This window comes from Arachis duranensis, chromosome 1, assembly GCF_000817695.3.
Source record: "Arachis duranensis cultivar V14167 chromosome 1, aradu.V14167.gnm2.J7QH, whole genome shotgun sequence".
NCBI lineage: Eukaryota > Viridiplantae > Streptophyta > Magnoliopsida > Fabales > Fabaceae > Arachis > Arachis duranensis.
Window position 1 is genome coordinate 26074879 of NC_029772.3, and position 11015 is coordinate 26085893.

Genomic DNA, 11015 nt, shown 5'->3' on the forward strand with positions numbered 1-11015 from the left:
GGATGAAAATTTATTTTGTCCCTGACCTTTTTTTCGCTACAAAATAGTCCCGAAGGTTTAACTTAGTTTTAAAATCGTCCTTCAAACGAAAATGCCCATCCCCTCTTCTTTCACAAAATTAACCAGAAGCAGAAGCACAAAGACACATCAAACGCAGAAACAAAAGCAGGCAGAAGCAGAAAACAGAAACAAAAAATAGAAGCAGAATAACAACAATCAAACAACAACAACCACCAGAACAACAACAATAATAACAATGGATAATGGAATCAGAGCAACAACAAAAGCATAACCAGAAGCAGAAACAAAAACAGAAACAGGCAGCAACCAAAGAATCAACAACAACAATGGAATAAAAAGAATAAACAAAAGTAACTAGAAGCATCAACGGTAATAACTACAATGAAATAAATAGAAGCAAAACACCTTCCTTTAAATCTGAAAAATTAAAGAAAAAAAGGAATAAAAAATTGAAACAGCACTGCAAGGGAAGGACTGCGGCGATGGTGGTGGAGGAGGAGCTGCGGCGGTGGACTCGAATCGCGAGGGGAGGAGAGATACGGTGGTGGTGGCGGATGGCGTGGAAAGGGTTGCGGCAGTGGCGACGACACCACGAATTGTGACGAGAACGCTGATGCGGTGGTGGCAGACTGCAGATCGCGACGAGGAGGGCGCTATGGTGGTTGGCGACGCTGCGAATCGCGACGAGAGCAGGGGTGTGGCGACGAAAATGGCTCCATTCCTCTCTTCTCTTTCTCTCTCCTTCTGCTCTCTCCTCTCTTGTCGTTAGTATGAGTATGTGCTGACGACGAAAGGAGTAGCAACCTTCCCCCTTCCCCTCTTCCCGGAAACAACACCCCTCTCCCCCCAACAAAGCGTGAATTCCTCTCCCTTTTTCCATTTTTTTATTTTATATTTTTTTAATTAGGGATAATTTGGTAATAAAAATAAAAAAATTTAGTAAAAAGGTCGATTTTAAAACTATGTTAAATCTTTAGGATCATTTTGTAATGAAAAAAAGGTCGAAGAAAAAATAAATTTTCAACCTCTACATTAGAAACCAAAATTGTACTCAACCCTTTTTTATGCTTTTAAGTATTATACTTATGAGATATCTTTTGAATGACTTGCTAATAATTTATAATTTGTGATCATCCTTAATAGAAATGCCAAAGAGGATGTATCATGAATCATTGAATTAGTATTTATATGATTTATAAACTTGTTATTTATATTATTTTATGTGATTCTCATTACTAATTAGTGTTTATCTAGAATTTTTATGAAGTTAAAAATTAATTTAAACTTGTAACTTCTCGTTATATCATTATTCCTAATTTACCATGCCATAAAACTCAATCATACAATAAAATTATATTTACTTATATATTATTTATTTATGGACCAAACTTTTAATTATTAATTTTATACAAACACAATTACATGCAATCTTTTACTACATATTTTCATGTGAATAACTATAATATCAAAATCTGTACACATAGTATTTGTAAACAAGAAATTATTACAAATATATTAAAAAAAGGACGCATCAATGAATAAATAGAGATATATCCTAACAAATTAGCATTATCACTCCTACGGAATATGTATCGTGCATTTTACGCTCTTTGATAGAATTAAAGATAGATCTACTTCATGGTGGGGAAGCAATTTTAGAACCAATTTTTTAAAAATAAATTATGTTTGTCAATTTTTTAAAAAATAATAAATATAATTTTATAATTAAAGTAATTCTTCAAATTTTAGTTATTTATTTAAATTTAATAATTATAATTAAATTCTTTTATTTTTTATATAAAAATATTTTTTTTTATTAGATACCACCTCGATCTATATATATATAAATTGCATCCCCAAACGGTAAAACTGGTAGAATAAATGTTTTGATTCAAATTGCATGACCGATTTATGAATCGGTATATAATAGATAATTGATGCATGATCGAGCTATGAGTCGGTTTGTAAGTATGTGATCCAAAGTAGTTTGATTCACATGATTGATTGAGTTTGGATGTCCACAATTGAAAGTAGTTGGTTGTATATGATTAATTGAATTTTGCTTGACCACATTTCGAAGTGGTTTGATGATAATAGCCGAACTATATATCTTTGCTATGTGATCGATGATATCTCAATTGGTTTGATTGAATTTTGAGATCAGAATCTCAGCCGATGTAATTGGAATCTATTTAATATGAAGGTATACTTGATTTGTTGTAACTTACAACAATAAAGCACAATTGATAAGAATCTGATAATGACATTAAAGGCTATTTGATTGAATTTGAATAATGATGAGGTCAAAGTCCATTTAAAACAGAAATTAAAATAAAAAAAAATAAATTGAATAACCGAAATCTTGATCGGCATTGGTAATTATAAGATAATAAGCATGAAGACATATTTTAAAGAGATGAAAAGAAATGTTATTGATAAATTTTCGTGGTAAAGATGCAGGTAAGAATGTTTCATTAAAATCTTTTGTTGATTGAAAAATATTTTTGATGAAGGCAGGTTGGTTCGAAGTAGTAAAAAGGTTGAAGACTTGAGCAGTTTTCGAAAGGATACATGCGTAAGTATTAGATGGAGGTATTCGATACGGATTTGATATCAAAATCCTTTATTAAATCGAATAAGTCAAATCGAACCAGGTACTCGAATCAGCTAATCGAATAAGTTATTCGAATGAGTGGATTGAGCAGTTGTGGTAGTGGAGAAGTTAAAGACTTTTATCACGCGAGAAAATCATGCCTAACATTTGTAGGCAAAGAGGCGGGAACAGTTATCAAGAAATATGCATTAAAGGCTATGATTTCGTAATAATTGTAATTAATTGTGAGTTACCGAAAGTAGATTATAAATACTAGGAAGTTTTAGGGAATAAAGGTTGAAACTTTAATTTAGAAAAACACTCAAGCACACTCACATCCCAGGGAATTCCTGAGTCTGCGATCGAGTAACTTTTCTGTAGGGTTCCTTCCATGTTTTCATTCTTTCAATTTATCTTTCTGTAAACTTTATTTTTCAAGTAAATTTATCTTTCAAGTATTCTTTATCTTCATTGTTCAATTTACATTCCCACATTTTAGATTTTCATGTCAAAGCCCTTTGACCCAGTCGAAGGCATTTTATTGCTTTCTTTCAATTTCAATACAAACTTTTCCATTTTTAGTATATTTCTTTTTCAAAAACTTTATTTTTTCATTTCCTTCTTTGACTTGTAAATTTTAATTTATTTTATTCCCAATTCCTGTCTAATCGAAGACACTTTGATGCACTTTTAGAAAACTGATACCTGCAAAGAGGAGTAGATTTTGCTCCTAAACCACTAGATATCGAACCACCATCAATTTGCTAAAAATCGACAAAATAAATTGGCACACCTGGTGGGACAGTTTTTAAAATTGAAGTATGTCAAAGAAGTATTTTCCAGTGTCATTTGGTGCATGTGATTACGAAGTGGAAAGATCATTCACATGGCTGATGAGTTATCAAATGTGAATGGTGATTCATCCATCAATGATAGCATACCAGTATCTATGCAACAGGCTGACGTGAGTTCACGTTCGGAAAGTGCAATTGGAACTGAAAGCATAGCAGTTACAACTGTTCAAACTAGAAATTTAAGACGTAACACTCGTCTGCGTGGTACTTTGCCACCATTCCAACCTCCATTAACCGCTGGTTGGCCTCCTTATGGTTTGCCTCCTGGTTATACCCCACCAGTGGGTGGTTTTGTTCCACCTATTTGTTTTGGAAACACGAGAGGAGTGAATAACCTTCAAAATCCATAACAGCATTCCGAGTATTCTCGAGATTATAATGTGGGCTCTACTTCGAATGCTGCTAATTAAATGGCAGTATATCGACAACAAGTAGAGAAGAGTCATCATGACTTAGTTAATTTATTGACTCAACAAATGACCATAATTTTGAACCCTATGATGGCTGATCATGAATCAAAATTCGAACGTCTTGCTAGACAAGTCGAACAAATTGCTCGAATTGTTGATTATGATAAGGGTGAAGGGCATAATGCCAGAGAAAATAATGAAGGATTTGGGAATGGATTTTAAAATGAAAATAACATTTCTAATGAAGAAAATCCTCATGTAGTTTCTCATGGGTAAAATGCAGATGAAATTCTGGCCAAGTTACATGTTAATCATGGCGGTGAACGTTACCAGGTCATCAAAATTGTGGAAGAAGTACTGAATCGAGTTGGTCTGAACGTTGGTTTTATGAACCGGCCACACTTTGTGTCTGCTTTTTCTCAAGTTGTTCAAATGGCTGAAGTGCCAAGAAGGGTAAAAAAATCCAAAGATAGTCACAAAGTTTGCCGAAAAAGTTGGAGAATCAACTACTGAACATGTTGCTCGGTATTTGGTTGAGATTGGAAATTTAGCCAATGATGAAAATTTGAAAATGAAGTTTTTTCCTTCTTAACGAAGAATGCATTCACTTGGTTTTCGAATCTCAGACCAAATTTGATAGCAACATGGAATCAATTAGAAACTGCTTTTCACGTTCAGTTCTATCGAGGGGAAATGAATGTGGCAGTTATTGATCTAGTGGCTTTAAAACATGAAGATGATGAACCATTGATGATTATTTGATACATTTCAATAACGCTAGGAGTAGGTGCTATGTGTCATTAGCTGAGAGTGAGATAGTGAAAATAGCAACAATGTGGCTAGGGTTTTACATGCACAGAAAGCTGCTTAATGTGTATATCCCTTATTTAGCCCATTTGGCTGAAAAGGTTCGTCAGTCCGAACTCATGAAAAAGGAGAAAGCGAAATATAGGAGTGAACAAAGATCGAAGAGTAAACCCTTTACTCGAAAAGAAAAAGTTGCCTATGTGACTATGGAGTCCTCGGAGGAGGAACTCAATTTCGAAACAGAAGTTGATTTGGCCGAACTTAAGAAAGGCCCTCCATATGTTTGTTCTTTACTCAAAACGCTTCCTAGTAATGAAAATTCGAATGATTCAAAACTAAAGAGTGAAAAGAAATATAGTTTTGATATTTCAAAATCTGATTAGATTTTCGATGTGTTGCTTAAAGATAAACAATTAATTTTACCTGAGGGTAGAACTTTACTTTCGGTGAAAGATTTAAAAGGGAAACCTTATTACAAGTTTCCCCAAGAAACAAGTCATTTGACTAACAGTTGTGTTCATTTCAGGGACTTAATTAAGGAAGCAATAATGGAAGGGCAGTTGAAATTTGATGATGGCAAGAAGGAAATGAAGGTTGATGTTGATCCCTTTGATGTTGATGCCAGCTTTGTCGAGCCATGCTTTGGAGTGAACATGGTTGGCATGTCCTATGATTTTGATGTGACTCTTAATGACTTTGAGTCACAAGTGAGATTAGTGTATCCCCGGGCAGGGGATGGTTTGTTGGACTTCCTAGTTCAACAAAAGATTAAAGACTGGGACGTATCTCTGTGTCCCCGGTGTAATGATGTCTTTGATGCCGAAGCAGCGGCAATCTTCGAAAAGGAGAGAATGAAGAAAGAATTGGCTCATAGAGAAGAACAAGCGCGCTAGAGACCGCCAATTCGGTGCATAGAGCATCAGAATTCTAGGACTCCTCAACAAAGTGTGGCTGCACCTTTAAGCTGGTCTCAGGCTATAGGTGTTCAATGGATTAGGAACTGCCAGGAGTTCTAGAAAAGGGACGCTCTGTATCGACGCAACCCCCCAATGGGGACATCAGGGACCTCCTCGAAATCAGTATCCCTATTATCGTGGCAGAGCCAGAAGATATCCTAGAGACAGAGGAGGCAAGAGAAATTTCAATCAGAATAAAAAGTCTCAGGTGGAAGTAAGCAAGGGGGCAACGCCCACTATGCATTCTCAAATTGCCTTTCCTTTTGATGGAGAGACTTGTCAAAAGGAATTCCATCTCTTGCAAAGTTGGAAAAAGGCAAGGCAATAGCCCAATCTTCAGAAGTTGATAAAGACAAAGAAGTTGATATTGATGAAGAATATTTTGAAAAAGGGGATGATTGGAACGATTTTGATCATTCCAACAGAGTATCTCGGTACCGTCGAATCAAGGAAAAATCTTTTAGTATAGGTGAGTTGGTTTTGAAGGTTATTTTGCTAATGGAAAAGAAATCAAAATTTCTTGGCAAATGGTCCCATACTTGGGAAGGCCTATTTCAAGTAGTAGGAACATATTTTGGAAATGCATATCAAATCAGGGAAATTGAGTCAGGGAAGATAATTGATTTGATTAATGGAAAGTACTTGAAGAAATACTATTGTTGGCTAAATTAAAGTCAAATATGCATAAGTTCAGAAAAGATAAAATCATTACAAAACAGAGAAGCCTAATGTAAAGAAATTCAGGGTGCTAGGAGTTTTGCCAAGTCTGAACGTAGCTTCGCCCATCTATTGTCCAAAGTTGAAAGTGCTTCAATATGCTTGAACTTATCAAACTGGACCTTTTCAAATTGTTTCTTATATTCTTCTTGCCTGGTCTCGATAGATACAATTTCTTGAATAATTTGTTGTTGTTCTTGCTGGGCAGTAGTTAGAGGTACGCCTATTTCAGCCCGCCTCACGCGTACTTTAGCAAGCTTTTGATTAATTTGAGCCAGTTCTTGTTCAAGATTTATCTCTTCCTTGTCGTAAAAAGCTTGAATAGAAATTGCATGAGTGATCCTCAAGTCAAATTCTTCACAGGAAGTTTTTTTCGGTTGAAGAGCAAAAGCACAACTATTTATTTCGGTTCTGATCTTAGCCTCTTCATTTTTGATTTCTTAAATTTGAAATGAGAGGCTATACTAGTATTGGAAAGCTCTTTGAATTGTTGAACTATGGTAGAATACGGGATAGAAGCTGGAAATTCAAAGGTAGAATTTAAAAAATCAGACACAAGTTGATTGAGGAGGACATCCTTGATCCATGCAGCGGGTGGATGGTCCAAGAGTTTGAGAAGCAATCGAAGTTGCTCTTGAGTATCAACATCCAACTCGAATAGAGGACTGGATGAAGAAGGTCTAGGGAGTGTTGGAGCAGGAACAGGTACTTCATCCTCTTGGATAACTAGATTTAAGACAGAAATCAGGTTAGCCAATGTAGCACTTGGGGGTATGGTAGATGCGCCTGAATTTCCAGATCCTGGTCCTGGGGGAGTCTAAAATCCAGCTTGTGGAGGAGGGCTAGAGAGTCCTTGGGAAGTCTCTAAAACTCTGGATCGAGATGAGTCTGAATTTGTCATCTCACCAACTCGAGAGACAGAATCAGAGTCTAGAGCTACCTGGTTCTCAACAGAAAGTGCAGTTTGATTGTTTGGCGAGGTTGGTCCAAGGATTTGATTTTGTGCTGGAGAATGTTGTACAGGGTATTTTGTTAAATCAATCACCTGTGTTCCAGGAGGATGAGGAAAAGCAACCTGTAATTGTTCAACAGACCCTGTAGCTTGAATTGAATCATGAGAGGTGGAATGTCCCGGATCGAGTTGTTGTTGCTGAAGTTGTTGATCAGGTGCCACAGAAGATGTGGTTGAATGAGAAGCAATGGCAGGCTGATGTGAAAGGTACACAATTATAAGTTAAAAGTTTACTTCAACTTAAATGGAAAATATATAGAAATGGTAGTTTTACCAGATTAAGTCTTGGTTTCCGAATTAGTTGAGGACCAGGATCTTAGTCAGTTGTGTCCTCTGATTGGGGAGAAGTAGCAAGGATGTTCCGAATGTATCTGTTCATTTCCATCAAAACTTTCACTTGACAGTTGTAACTGTAACTGATATGGAAATTAAAATTAAGAATTGACACTGATGAGCGTATTAGTTTTTAGTTAAAATTCACTTTTCTGGATTTTACTATGATTTTGTGTGTTTTTTTGTGATTTCAGGTATTTTCTGGCTGAAATTGAGGGACTTGAGCAAAAATCTGATTCAGAGGCTGAAAAGGACTGCAGATGCTGTTGGATTCTGACCTCCCTGCACTCGAAGTAGATTTTCTGGAGCTACAGAAGCCCAATTGGCGCGCTCTCTATGGCGTTGGAAAGTAGACATCGTAGGCTTTCCAGCAATATATAATAGTCCATACTTTGCCCAAGATTTGATGGCCCAAAGTGGCGTTCCAAATCAGCTCAAAATTGCCCGGCGTTAAACGCCGGAACTGGCACAAGAATGGGAGTTAAACGCCCAAACTGGCACAAAAGCTGGCGTTTAACTCCAAGAGAAGTCTCTACATGAAAATGCTTCAATGCTCAGCCCAAGCACACACCAAGTGGGCCCGGAAGTGGATTTTTATGTAGTTTACTCATCTTTGTAAACCCTAGGCTACTAGTTCTCTACAAATAGGACCTTTTGCTATTGTATTTTCATCTTGGCTCTTCTGGTTCCCTCTCTGGGGACGAGGCCAATGATCACTTTTGTTCTTATGTATTTTCAACGGTGGAGTTTCTACACACCATAGATTAAGGTGTGGAGCTCTGCTGTACCTCGAGTATTAATGCAATTACTATTGTTCTTCTATTCAATTCAGCTTATTTTTGTTCTAAGATATTCATGTGCACCCAAGAACATGATGAATGTGATGATTATGTGACGCTCATCATCATTCTCACTTATGAACGAGTGCTTGACAACCACTTTTGTTCTACAAGCAAACAAGGCTTGAATGTTTATCTCTTGGATCCCTTAATCGGAATCTTCGTGGTATAAGCTAGAATTGATGGCGGCATTCAAGAGAATCCGGAAGGTCTAAACCTTGTCTGTGGTATTCTGAGTAGGATTCAATGATTGAATGACTGTGACGAGCTTCAAACTCCTGAAGGCTGGACGTTAGTGACAGACGCAAAAGAATCACTGGATTCTATTCCAACCTGATTGAAAACCGACAGATGATTAGCCGTGCCGTGACAGGGTGTGTTGAACATTTTCACTGAGAGGATGGGAGGTAGCCACTGACAACGGTGAAATCCTACATACAGCTTGCCATGGAAAGGAGTAAGAAGGATTGGATGAAGACAGTAGGAAAGCAGAGAGACAGAAGGGACAAAGCATCTCCATACGCTTATCTAAAATTCTCACCAATGAATTACATAAGTATCTCTATCTTTATCTTTATGTTTTATTCATACATTATCCTTAACCATTTGAGTTTGCCTGACTAAGATTTACAAGGTGACCATAGCTTGCTTCATACCAACAAGCTCTGTGGGATCGACCCTTACTCGCGTAAGGTTTATTACTTGGACGACCCAGTACACTTGCTGGTTAGTTGTGCGAAGTTGTGATAAATAGTTGAGATTGCAATTGAGCGTACCATGTTGATGGCGCCATTGATGATCACAATTTCATGTACCAAGTTTTTGGCGCCGTTGCCGGGGATTGTTGAGTTTGGACAACTGATGGTTCATCTTGTTGCTTAGATTAGGTATTTTTTCAGAATTCTTAAGAATGAATTCTAGAGTTTCATGATGATCTGTTGAAGTCTGGCTGGCTGTGAAGCCATGTCTAATTTTATTGGACCGAGGTTTCAACTTATCATCACAAGAGCTTGTTGATTTCTCTCAATCTTGCTGTTGGAGCAATGATCTGCTAAGGCTTGGCTGGCCATTGGCCATGTCTAGTGTTTTGGACCGGAGCTTTCTTTGAAAGCTTGGCCGGCTATGAAGCCATGTCTAATTCCTGGACCGGAGTCTTAGACTAGCATTGCAATGATTCCTGGAATTCTCATTAAGAATTTTGATATCTTTATTTTCTTTTCCACTTAATTTTCGAAAAAGCACAAAAAAAATTACAAAATCATAAAATCCAAAAATATGTCTTGTTTGAGTCTAGTGTTTCATGTTATGTTTGGTGTCAGTTGCATGTTTCTGTTCTTCTTGCATTTTTCATGTGTCTTCAGTGATCTTCAAGTTGTTCTTGATGATTTCCTTGTTCTGATCTTTAAATTCTCTTGTCTTGAGTGTTTTGTTGTGTCAATGGTATACAAACTGCTAAGTTTGGTGTCTTGCATGCATTGTTATTTGATTTTAGTTGTATTTTGATTATTCCTCATATTAAAAATCCAAAAATATTTTTAATTTGTGTCTTTTCAAGTCAATAGTACAGAGAATTGAAGATTCAGAACATACAGCAGAGGAATTACACAGAAAAAGCTGGGCGTTCAAAACGCCCAGTGAAGAAGGCAAACTTGCATTTAAACGCCAGCCAGGGTGCCTGGTTGGGCGTTTAACGCCCAAAAGGGTAGAGCTTTGGGCGTTAAACGCCAGAATGGATACCATTCTGGGCATTTAACGCCAGGATGGCACAAGAGGGAAGATTCTGTTTTCAATTCAAATTTTTTTCAAGTTTTTAATATTTTTCAAAATCAAATCTTTTTCAAATCAAATCTTTTCAATCAAATCTTTTTCAAACTTTTTCAAATCATATCTTTTCAATCATATGATTTCAAAATCAATTTATTTCCATTTTCAAGGATACTTGCTATCAATTAATGATTTGATTCGACATTTCAAGTATGTTGCCTTTTCTGTTGAGAAAGGTTTAAATGTTTGAATCATATCTTTTCTTGTTAGCCAAGTCATTAATTTTTAAAATCAAATCTTTTTAAATTACTTTTCAAATCATATCTTCTCAATCACATCTTTTTTAAAACCATAACTTTTCAATCATATCTTCTTAATCACATCTTTTTCAAAATAGTTTTCAATCATATCTTTTTACTTTCTAATTTCAAAATCTTTTTCAAAAATCACTTGATTTCTTTTCCACCCTTGGTTTTCGAAAATCAATTAGTATTTTTCAAAATGTTTTTCATTTATTTTCAAAAATTTCGTCCCCTCTTCTCACATCCTTCTATTTATGGACTAACACTATTCCTTAAATGCACAATTCGAACTCCATCTCTCTTGATAAGTTCGAATTTTCTACCTCTGCCTTCTATTTTTCTTTTCCTCTGACACCTCAAGGAATCTCTATACTGTGACATAGAGGATTCCATATTTTCTTGTTCTC